The following is a 12,241-nucleotide window of genomic DNA, read 5'->3' as shown; positions in this document are numbered from 1 at the left end:
CGGGCGCACCGCGGGACGCGTGGAAGGCGCTGTCAGATGTGCTCGCGCTTCAGCCCCGCCGGGCTTTGTGACCAGCCTGACCTGGACCCGGCAGCTGGGGTCCTCGGAGATCAGAATGGGCTCCTGGGCTCTTCCTTGGGCAGCCCCTCCTGCTCCTCCCGGTGCGATAATCAGCAACCGTTAAAAGGAAAACTATAATTCTCCAGGAATCAGGGTTAGAATCAAAGAGGGGAGGTGGGGGTAGGGAGGATGTCCAAACTCCCTACGTCATTTAAAAAAGGGGGGGGGGAAGAGAGAGAGAGAGAGAGAGAGAGAGAGAGAGAAAGAGAGAGAGAGAGATTGAGATTCTGTTTCCTAGCTCATCCCTGTCCTCTGAACTGTAAAGTAAAAATGACAGGGAAAAGATAATTTCAAAGTGGAATTTCCCCAAAGATTATTGAGAAAGTGAGAAAGATTTCAATTATCTGTTGAAATGAGGCAGCCAGGATTCAGGAAGAAAGGAACAGAAGAGCAGATGAAGCAAGTGCTGTCTGAAATTTTGGATCCAGACAAAATTGGGTGGGTGTTATATATTCTGAGTTTTGCTGCTCAGGGGTCCACAAAACCCACACAGGAGGGCTCTGCTGCCCACAGCTCCTGTTACAAGATTGTTCCCCACATACACAGCATTCACTTGTGCTTAAATCTAGAGCAGACACGTTTCAAAAAGAACAATAAAGACAAAAAATTTACAAGTTCAATGATATAAATGTGAACAGTGATCTAAGAGATGGGGATAGAGACGGTGGGGAACAGGAGGGAACGAAGCAGAAGTGTTTTCTAAAAGGCAACCCTGCATTCACCTGTTGGAAAGGTGGCCTCTGTCACCCTTTTCAAGCAAATAATGAATCTGAATGATGATCAGGGTGTCCGGAACCCACCGCCTTCCCCCTGCTTATTCCTGCTCAGATTCAGGCTATTAGAAAACAAACCGTAATGAAGGGAAAGTTTTAAATCCCACATTGGGTTGTTTCTTTTTAGAGAAATCACTGCAAAGGAGAAATAATAAGATCTAGTTGTCGTTTTCTAAAGCCTTTTTGGCTCTGAACCTCCAGATCTCTTGAATACCAATAATAATCTGGCATTTTGTACAAAGATTGGGCCTACAGTCTCATTTCATTGCACAGCTAGCTGCCAGAGTCTATGGGTGGCAGTTCCTATCCTCTGTTTGCTGGGCTGTACAAACAGGAATAATACTGCAGAATTCCATTAGGATTTTAGGTGGATTAAACTGCTAATAGTTTCAAGTTTCTGTGTAAATTATAGCCATCATTTGCACATTTAAAACTCATTTGAGGGATTTGGAGAAGAAAAGAATTCTTTTCTAGACAAAGGGCCTTGGGACATAGCTAGTTTTTTCTTATGTTGATGATTGCAACAAAATTTATGGCTTATGACTCAAAGGCTTCCTTCCAAATTGGGCTTTTTGGAACTTTGAACTGTTTTATTTAACCTGAGTGTTATCACGTTCAGTAATTTTCTTTGTTTTCAGCTCATGGTATCAGAGGAAATCAAACAGATCACATCTGTTTCCAGTGGAGTCCTTTATCCCCTCTGTAATCACAGAATCAACATACATTCCCAGGGGCTTGCAAGTTATGTAGAGTTACTTTTAAAGGAACAAGGATACTCTTGGCCCTTCTGCAGTTATTTTCCTTTTAATTTCACTGGCCCTTTCAGTTTGGATGATTTCTGAGAGTGTGGGACCGCACTTTCACCATGCTGAGGACTGAAGGGCTATGGCTACCTAATCGTAATAATCCACTAGTGCCTCCAGATTTTGGAGCTCAGCACAACCTTCTGACCTTGTAGCAGGGAGTGTAATGAAGGCCCTGGGAAAAAAAGAGAAGAGGATAAAGATTAGCTTAGTTTAGTTGGATTAAATTCTGACCTGCAACCTTTCATTGGCTCTTTCTTAAAAAGAATCCTTATATAATTTATTCAGTCTCATAATTTATTCACATCTCATTTACTTCCCTGATCATTTCACCAACCTAGCCTGGTGTGCTTGACTCACCTGCCTGTGCTCCCAGGGCTGTGTAGGGGAAGACAGTGGCCTACCATGGGCGCACACAGGACCTTCTTGGTCTCCAGGAGTGTGCCAGAGAAGGGGAGTCTGCTTATACCAACAGCTCAGCAACTCCTGCCTCTGCACACACCTTTCTCTCACAGACAGTACAGGCTGCAGAAATAAGTAGTTTAGTGTTGTGAGTTCTGGAGCCAGTTTATCTCCTCCACTAACTAAATTACTTAATCTTGTCTGCCTCAGTTTCCCCATCTGTAGTGGGGATAATGACACTGATAGCCTATTCATAGCATTGTAGTAAAGATTAAAAGAGTGTAGTCAGTGTACGCTAATGCTTAGCACATAGTAAGCACTCATTACACTTAGCTATCACCTTATTGGTCCTGACATCTTCCAGCTTGATACCCTCACTCTCCTGTTCCATTCCTATTTTCTGGGATCCACACGGAACTGTATCTGTACTTATTATCTCTGAAGTAGGGTTACAGGATCAGCTGTTGTGATTGAACTACCCCTACGCACATGACATAGGTCCAGTGTCACTCCAGAAAGCTGGCTCCATATGAGAATGAAAACGCTTTCTCCGTTGCAGCTTTGCTCATTTTGCAATTAACCCGGACCCTTTAATTTCAATGTGCTCAAGAACTCAGATTTCAAACTCATGGCACACTGTAGTCAAATTAGAAATTTGCAAAAACACAACCAAGAGACATTCTTCAGACCAGAAGCTGGAAGATTTCGTAGAAAGGACCTTCGAGGCTTTGTATGACATCTCTACATAAGAAGACAGAAACGGTCAACCCCAGGTCAAAAACAGGATACAGAATCACTCCTCTTCATTCCTTCCTTACCCTTTTCATACCTCTGGCAATAAAAATCAAAATGACAAAAAAGCATGCCAAAATAAAACAATAGGCATACAACTAGAGTCACTAGATTTAGCAAAGAAAACTATTGCATGGGATATACTTCCACTAAAAACTATTTGTTGTTTACCTAAAATTCGGATTTAACTAGGCATCTTATATATTATTTGCAACCCCACCACAGTGTACCTGATAGCCTTTCAATTTTCTCATGGAACTTGCAAAGGAAAAAAGGGCCTGATAAGGAAGAAAACATGAAATGCAACATTAAGTTTATTTTGGAAGAGAATAAGCAGAAAAAGAAAACACAAGCAAAGCCTGGTTGGAACAACAGAACTTCAAAGCCTGAGGATAGCGTTTCCAAGCCGGACTGGGCTTAGCCCTGGGGTTTCTCACAGTTAGAGGTTGCATGGTTTGTGTTTCTAGCTCTTTCCTATGGAACACTGCCATGCTAGAGGGACAGGCAGTTGCTCCTGCATCCAGTCCCTAGGGTCCCACAAATGAATTTCTGAAGAGATAGAGCTCAACTCACTTTCAAGAACTTCAGCTTTGAAACCAAGGGTAAACTTATGCTAATGTTAAGGTCAAGATCAAGTCCATTTCTTGTATTTCTGAGAGGAATCAAAGTTCAAGCCCAAACACCTCCACTACAGAAACAGTGGAAAAAAGAAATGGTGCAAGATCTAAATAGCCGCCCTTAGAACACATCAGACAGGTTCTGCTGCCTCCATTCCAGGTCAATAGCATGTAGCAATGACAGTTTCCATCTCTGTCTTCAGCCCCATTCATTTGTCTTTCTCAGTGAGAGATCTGCCAGGGATAGTTGTCTCTAGTAAGTGGGGTTCATTTTTATACGTTCAGTTTTCCCCAATAGCCTGAATTTTCTACCATTTTTCATGTACATCATCAAAGCTGGATTCTGTGTGATTCTTGCGAAATAATTGAGGTCTGAGATGAGAAACTAGAGTTTGTTGGCAGGCCTGAAAGCAGATCAAAGCTGAGCTTGGAAAAAACTTTGCTGGGAGGGCTCCATCAGTGGAACAGCCAAGATGAGACCCGCAGCTAAATGTGCCCTGTGTTCCCAAAACACATCCTAAACGTCCACACTAATGTCGTTCATATCGTTTTGTATCATCTACAAGTGCTATGGAGAGATAACTTGTCCTACTGAGAGCTAATTGCTCACATGTCTGATCTGCTTTCAAAATTAATTTTGATGTGAGCTGTTGTGTGTACACCACAGGAAAAAGGAAACACGCAGATAAAGAACTAGTTTTCAAAAGTAAAAACAGAAACCTAATAATTCCAAGTAGCAATTTCAGGATTGCTACTTCGGTGGCGGAGCTCTGATTCATCCAGTAAGGATTTTCTTAAGCACCTCTGTGTACCGCATTCTATGATTCCTGCGTCATTCACTCAACAAATATTTACTGAGTATCTACTGTGTTATCGTTATCGTTCTAGGCACTAGGGATAGAGTAGTGGTGATCTGTGCAAACACAGTCACTCTCAGCGGTGGGGGTGTGAGATAAAAAACAAATAAACAAGTGAGAAAATGTCAAATCTTGGTGAGTGGTACGAAGAAATTAAAAGAGATTGCTGTGACTGGTTACATGGGCAGCAAGAGAGAACAATTTAGATTGGGAATTCAGGGAAGGCTTCTCCAAGGAGTGTCATTCCACTGAGAACTGAAAGCTGAAAAGGAGTTGATCATTTGAAAGTATTCCTGGGGAAAAAATAATAAAGGACACAGTGTTATTAGCATATAATCTAATTAGATTCATCAGTACATCTTAGGAAAAAAAGAAGAAAAAGATCATTGAGGGAGAAAATTAGTTAGGGAATACTTCATGAGTCTGGATCCCCCAGCTTGACCTGGCATGGATTTGGGTGAGTGGAGGGAAGGGGGAGAATGGGGCATAATCTCTTTGATTGGTGTACGGGGCCACATAAGGTGGCAGGGAAGACATGATGGCCTAGGTAGCAGGCAGCTAAGTGTGCCATTGACAGAGATGGTAAGAAACGTAGAGTGGGAAGGGACCTTAAGGTACTTAAAGCTCAAATTATAATCCAAGAACCAGCAGCATCAGTGCCACCTGGGAGGTGGTTAGCAGTATAGAATCTTGGGGTCCATTGCAAAGCTGATGATTCCAAATCTTCATTTTCACAATATGCTCAGGTGATTTGCATGCACATTAAACCTCAAGAACCACTGATGTAGTCTAATCTTCTCATTTTAGGGATAGGGTAACAGAATTTAAATGATCCCCACCTTTACCATCCTAGGCTTGTGGAGCTGTGTGTGTGTGTGTGAGAGAGAATATTTTGCTTTTAAATGTGTGTTTGAAATAGTGAACCTGGAGGTCTGTGACACCTGTGGCTAAATATATGTTTCTTACATAGGGCAGCAGCATGTGTTTTTTTAGCTCAAGTAGAAGAGGAAAGTTAAAATTTGGTGGCTTTTTTCAGATCTATGCATCTGTTTAGGAAACAGGCATGGTGAATTTGGGGCCTTAATTCAGCTTTCCGGGAGATCAAATTTACTCTGCTTTGGGATTACTCTTTGGGTTTAGGCCATTTGTACCTGAGTAATTAAGCCCCTTCCAGTCATATGACCTTAAGCAGGTTACTTAAGTCTCTGCATATGGTTGTATTGCCTATGAGGGTGACTTATAACTCTTTTTCAGGGTAGTTGTGAGGAAGAAATGAGATCATCAGTGGCAGTGACAGCATCAGTTATTTGTGGAGAAGGGACAATCTGGTCCCGCCTCATCTCCACTGTCCCTACAGGGCCCCGCCAAGTGACTAGATGGAAGAAGAAGATGAGTACTGGCTAGGTACATATCACTGTCCCTAAGCCTATTCCACGCAGAAATCATGGAGCTGCCACTGTAGATGTTGCTTGGGGTATAGGCAATGAGGCCTGTGAAGTATTATTTAGATATGAATGGTTGTGTGATGATGATGGTGAAGAGTTACAGAGTGGCCATTCCCTGTTGGGCACTATGCTGGGTACTGGAGATGCAGTCGAGGTCAAGCACTATCTATGAAGTTTGGGTCAGATCTGAAAGATACATAATGGTTCCCCAGAATGCTTTGTAGTTCTGAATGAGTCCCAGCCAAGCGGCAGTGGCTTCCTGGTCTCCACTCTCTCACCTCCTTATCTTCTGAGCCTTACCCTCCGAGAGCAGTTGCATTTTGCAGTAGGCTTAGGTTTCCTTAAATCTCACACCCATGCCATTGGAGTATCCTGTGAGTCCCACCGTTTAGGAATCGGGGGTGGGCTTCTAGTATCCCCACAATGTTTGGAAATCTCCACCACTGAGTTATTAAACATGTAACTTAATGTGTAAGGGACCAAAGGGTCACACTGTGACATGAAATTTCACATTTGAAGTAGTGCGAACAGTTCTTTTTGCACACACCTTTCGGATGACCCCATGGCAACATCTGTAAGACGTTTATATTCTTTAGGGGTGTAAATACAGAGTCATAGTGAAAGTGAAAACTGCCTCTCCCAAATTATCATCACACAGCATATATATATCTAATATATAAAATGAGTAAATCAAAATTGATGGCATGCTTTTATCCAGTGAAACTCTTCTGATCTTATCCCAACCATAAAAGATATGTTAAATGATTAAAATGCTCTAAAGTAGTAAGTAGTATGTGTGTATACACACACATACACACGTGTATATTCTCGGAAGGAAAAATGCACACAACATTTTTCACACTAAATTTAGTCCTGAATTTCTATAAAATCTTACAAACTGAGCTGGCTTCTTTACACTAAAGAAGATAAACTTACAATCTGAGCTGGCTTCTTTACACTAAAGAAGATTAAAGTATCAATGCATCGGAAAAACATCACAAATATTTCTTTTCTAGTGAGAAAGATGCCAACATCACTTCTTGACAGGCAAAGCGAAGTGATTACATAGCTCTCTACAGAGGCAAAATAATGATATGGTGTATTGGAAAATGATATGCAGAAAAATCAGAGATAATATTTCAACATATTTCTGAATTTCATTATTTTCCAAAGCCATGGCCCACAAAGATCAGGGCTTGATTGTTGAAAAATATACAGAGAGAGGGAGAGAGAGAGGTATTTACAGCCCATTGTGTAAGAGCTTAGTATATTCACCTTACAAAGAGGCTGTGTCACAGATTTCCTCCAGATTCCTCCCAATCACTTATAGCTTCTGACTTTTGATGACATTAATATTAATGCAATGATAGAAAGATTATACTTTCTGGAAATTTGATACTAATCAGTGTTATAGCTCCACTTTTTTCAGGGCAGTGAAGGGTTTAAGAAAATGTTTTTTCCATTTACAGAGATAAATATATATATATGATCAAGACTAAGAATCCACAACCCAAGGGAGGAGAATGAGAAAAGATCATAATTTACAGCAGTTACCTCAAGAGCTTACTCATCAGAACACATATCTGTTTAATGGCTTATTCTAGAAATGTGGGAACTCAGAATTTCTGCAGCTTTCATTTTGTAAGCAGTAAAGGAATTGCCCTGCAGCCTGTCACAGCGGAAGGTGAGGTGAGGAATCCCGGCTGGACTGGGGTCGGGGGCTATGCTGCTCACCTCTGAGGAAGTTACAAGACTGCAGGATTTCATCAGTGGAGCTGGTGCTCTGATTTTCTGTTCCTGTCTCTGCTGGCCCGTGGAGATAACAAAATGTCAGCTAATTTCTGTCTCTAAGCAAGACAGGTTCTAAACCATGTCAAAGCACTGAACCTTTTCCCTGGGTGATCTCTTCACCTCACAGGTGAGGGGGAGACTTGAAATGTCCCAAATAGGACATTTAAATAAATATTTAAAGGATGCAGAAAGTCAAACTAGATAATTTCATTCCTTCTTTGCTTTTTCAGCCATGAAAATCTCAAGGGCATATTGCATAACCTGTTGGACCCAATACATATTAATGCACTATTTAAATGATGCATAATGTTGAATAGTTGGTATCAAATGATGTGGTTTAAAAAAGTACTAGATAGCTTTTAAGATTCCTTCCTGTTCTCCGAGCCCTCATATTCTCACTTACAGCTGTGGAGACTAGGGATAGGTCCTTTAAGTAATGCTCATTAGCCCACTTTTTCTGCTTCTCTTGTGCAACCAGAAACATTGGCTTATACAAAACATGGTAAAATTACAATGTCCCACAACACACAGAAGCTACTGGTTTGGGTTTGTACTTTGTTCCCAGTTGGAGTAGTGATTCGCAAATCTCTTCAGGAGGTGGGACATTTGAAAATCTCAGAGTGCTTCTTGGAATGTTATGACATATCAAACTTAAAATAAATTCACATATGATTTTGATTGAATCTATCACAAACCATCTGACATTCAATTCTTACATAGAAATATAGTACACATCAAACATGCAAGGAATACTTATAGAAGAAAACCTTAAAGCTATAAACCTTTGTCTGATAACATTATTTTTCCTAAAAATTGGAAAAGAACATACTCATTCTGTTTGAGCCATGGGACAGCTTGACCTAGTTATGGAAAACCGGTATTTCTCAAAGAATATAATTTTAAAAAACATGGTCTTAGCTATTGAATGGTTAGGTACTAAGAATCTCTGTCTTTGGCCATTATTTTTGTTTGCCACTTAACATATTGACCTTTGCAATCACACTGCAAACACCTACCTGCTTTCTTTCTAGCTTCTTTCAGCAACATGGCTTTTCAGGTTTATTTGGCTCATTAACTAACTTGTTTCTCTAGACAATACCCCAGAGGTATTAGTTGGCATTTTTTTCCCAGCTGAATGTCATTTGGTTTTTCCTAGTGCATTTTCTTCATCCTAGGAAAACAAACCCTTTGCTATCATTTCTCTATCCTTACGGTGTCTATGACACCTTCTTCGTTTTGTCTCACCATTTGTTAGGGTACTGTTTACTCCCTTCTCCTGATCATTAGTGAACCTGCAGAAGCTCAGGATCACAAGGGGAATTAATCTTCTAGTTATCTGTATTCAAGATCTCATTATCCACAGAGGAACAAGTACCTAGGGGCCTGTATTGTTTCAAGGCAGAGAAAGAGGTTAACCCACTTTGAGTCTACTTTTTGAAGAAATATTTTATGAAATATTTCTCTACCTAAGCCAGGTGATATGCTTACAGGTAGTTCAAACACTTCTATTGTATTTCTGTCTTCAGCATTTTATTATTAGTGTTCATTCAATAGATTATCTAACTTTTTCAACACAGCATCTCTGTGTGAGGCTGATCTTGATGGACTAGTTGTTTGCAAAACTCTCCAGGAGGCTTTGGACGCTGTTCTTCCCGAAGCCCTCACTCTTGGTAGGATTCTCAGGCAGAATGGTTATCAACCCTGTGCCTCTGGAAGAAGCACTTCTTCCCATGTGAGACCCTGTTCTTCATCTACACAGCCTCTCTGGATGTTTCTTTTCTTCTTCTAGCAGGCCAAGGAACTCTGCTAGCTTTCTACTTGTGATAGACCCCCTCCATGCACTCTCCCCTGTGGGCATTTTCCTGGCTAGGCTACCATTTTTCTCATATCCTCCAACTAAATGCAGCAACATTTTTTAGAGTTTTGCTGTCAATCTCATGAGCCAGTAGCCTGCATAATGTAAATAATACACCTGAGGAATTACAGGGATTACAAGATCTTACAAACTGATGAGGTTGTAAATAGAAGTTGCATTGGCTTTATTGCAGTTAACTTTATTTCTGAGAGTGTGGCTCACCAATTCTTCCCTCGTGTCCTACAATTAGCAAAGACTACATAGATCTTTGTCATAGATCTTCCCAGTACTATGTGCTTGAAGAGCTGGACAAAACCTTAGTTGCATGCTAGTCTAAAAAAATGTGGGTGATTTGTATCTCAGAGACGTTCTAGGTTGAAAAGATGGCCATGGCCCCTAGAACCTAGAATTCCACCATTTCTCATTCTCATTCACTAACTACTGCCACTGCTTCACAACTCTTCACCTATTTTAAGATTTCAGGTAAAATTCTTCCTTTATTCAGCTAGAAAGTAAGCTCAACAAGAGCAGCTACATCATCTCATTCCCTGCTGCATCCTTAACACCAAAGAAAGTGACTGGCCAGTTATCTATTGCACTCCTTCCATGTACTGGACAGTGAATAGATTGGTGGGCGAAAGGGAGTATCCAAAAATACATTAAAATTATCAGACAGCATCCTGTTAATCAAGGAGCCTATATAAGCAAGAAGAACTAGAAGGAGGTTCTCTAACTGTTGAATAAATACAGAAAAATGCCTTATTTCTGAATAGAAAACCAATATTGTAAACATGTCAATTATTCCTTTTGTTTAATGCAATTCCAATCAATATCTGATTGGATTTGTCTTTTTAACTTATCAACATTATTCTAGGGATCTACTCAAGAGACATGTAAACAAATTTTCACATAAAACTTGTAAGTGAATATTCATAACAGCATTATTCATGGTAGCTTAAAAAGTAGAACCAACTCAAATACCCATCAACTAGTGAATGAATCATCAAATGTGACATATCCATGCAATGGAATGTTACTCAACAATAAAAAGAAATGGATTATGATTACTTGCCACAACATGGATGATTTCAAAAGCATTATGCTCAGTGAAATAAACCAGTCACAAAAAACTACATATTGGAATGTATCAATCCGTTTGTAGTAAAAGTCTAGAAAAGGCAAATCTAGAGAGACAGAACTAGATTAGTAGTTGCCCGGGGGTTGGGATGGGATTGAGGAGTGACTGCAAGTGTGCACAAAGGGTTCTTCCCCTTTTTTTTTTTTTTTTTTTTGGTGGGAGAAGTGATGAAAATGTTCTAAAATGAAACCATGATGATGGTTACACAAGTCTTTAAATATACCAAAGTCCATTGAATTGTATACTTCAAACTGATGAATTTTATGCTATGTATATCATGTCTCAACAAAGTAAAATAGAATATTTTAAAGTTTATGTGTAAGAATAGAGAGGTATGAGGAGCCAAGGTACTTTTAGAGAAAAAAAAAGTAGCGATGGGATACTAATTATTGCCTTTGGGAAAAGTCTTAGAAGGAGAATTTCTGGATTAAAGGTGTACACAAAATGAATAATAACAGTAATTGAATAAAATAAGAATCCATGAGTCCACATTGTTAGAGTTAGGGTAGGTTCCTGGCCAACAGAAAAAACGGATTCTCCGTAACCAGCAGAGGTGCTCAAAGTTAAAACAGAACCAGGCAGCCATGGCTGGATGAGCGGGTGGTGTCATATAGTCAGTGTTCTCAGAAAAGTGTTGCAGGACCTCCCTTTGTATGATCAAGCCAAACCAGTTTCTGGTGGTGCCTAGATAAACTGTGGCCAGAAACACCCTCTCCCCACCACCCGGCCAAAGAACTATCTGACAGAGACTTCTAGTTTGGGGCTTGGAAGCCACCCAATCAGATTTGAACAAGTTTAAATGCTTCATTTGCGTAAGTGGACTTGATTGAGAATTGGGGTGAGAAACTTTCCCTGTTTAAGCCAGACTCTCCCTTTGTTCTTAGGAGAGCACATTTTCACTTATATTGAAAGCTGTGCCTCCCCAGTCTGCAGATATTTTTTAAGAAAATACAGCTGTCTGTCTTCCAGTCTTTTTTTTTTTCCAGCAATAATGAACAAACCAATCTAGACAAAAAAAATCTCATAGCTTAAACAAATAACCCAAAATGAATCAGATTTAAAAGCAAAATAAAACTATAAAATATTTAGAACGTGGGAAAAAAAATCTGTGGGACATGGGGCTTGATGAGGAGTTCTTCAACATGACACCAAAAGCACAATCCATAAATGAAAAAAATAATCGATAAGTTGAGCCTTATCAAAATTTAAAATATTTGCCTTGCAGGAGACCCTGTTAAGAGAATCAAAAGATAAGTTATAGACGGTGAGAAAATATTTGTAAACCACATATCTGACTCTTATTTAGAATATACAAAGAGATGTTAAAACTCAACAGTAAAAGAAAAAAACAATCTGATAGGAAAATATGCTATAAAATGAACATTTTATCAAAGAGGATTTATGGATGACACGTAAGTCTATGAAAAGATGTTCAACATCACTAACCATTAGGAAAATGCAAATTAAGATGTTGACAAGCTATTTCTATACTCCCATTAGAACAGCAAAAGAGAAAACTGAGGCTCATGGAAGTTAAATAATTTACCCAAGGTCACAGCTAACAAATTGGTAGAGTCAGAATTTGAACGTAAGCAGCCAAACTCTAGAGAACACACTGTTAACAACTGAAGTATATTCCCTTGTTTCC

This window comes from Mandrillus leucophaeus, unplaced genomic scaffold (genome assembly GCF_000951045.1).
Source record: "Mandrillus leucophaeus isolate KB7577 unplaced genomic scaffold, Mleu.le_1.0 Scaffold903, whole genome shotgun sequence".
Classification (NCBI taxonomy): domain Eukaryota; kingdom Metazoa; phylum Chordata; class Mammalia; order Primates; family Cercopithecidae; genus Mandrillus; species Mandrillus leucophaeus.
This window is presented reverse-complemented; position numbering follows the sequence as displayed.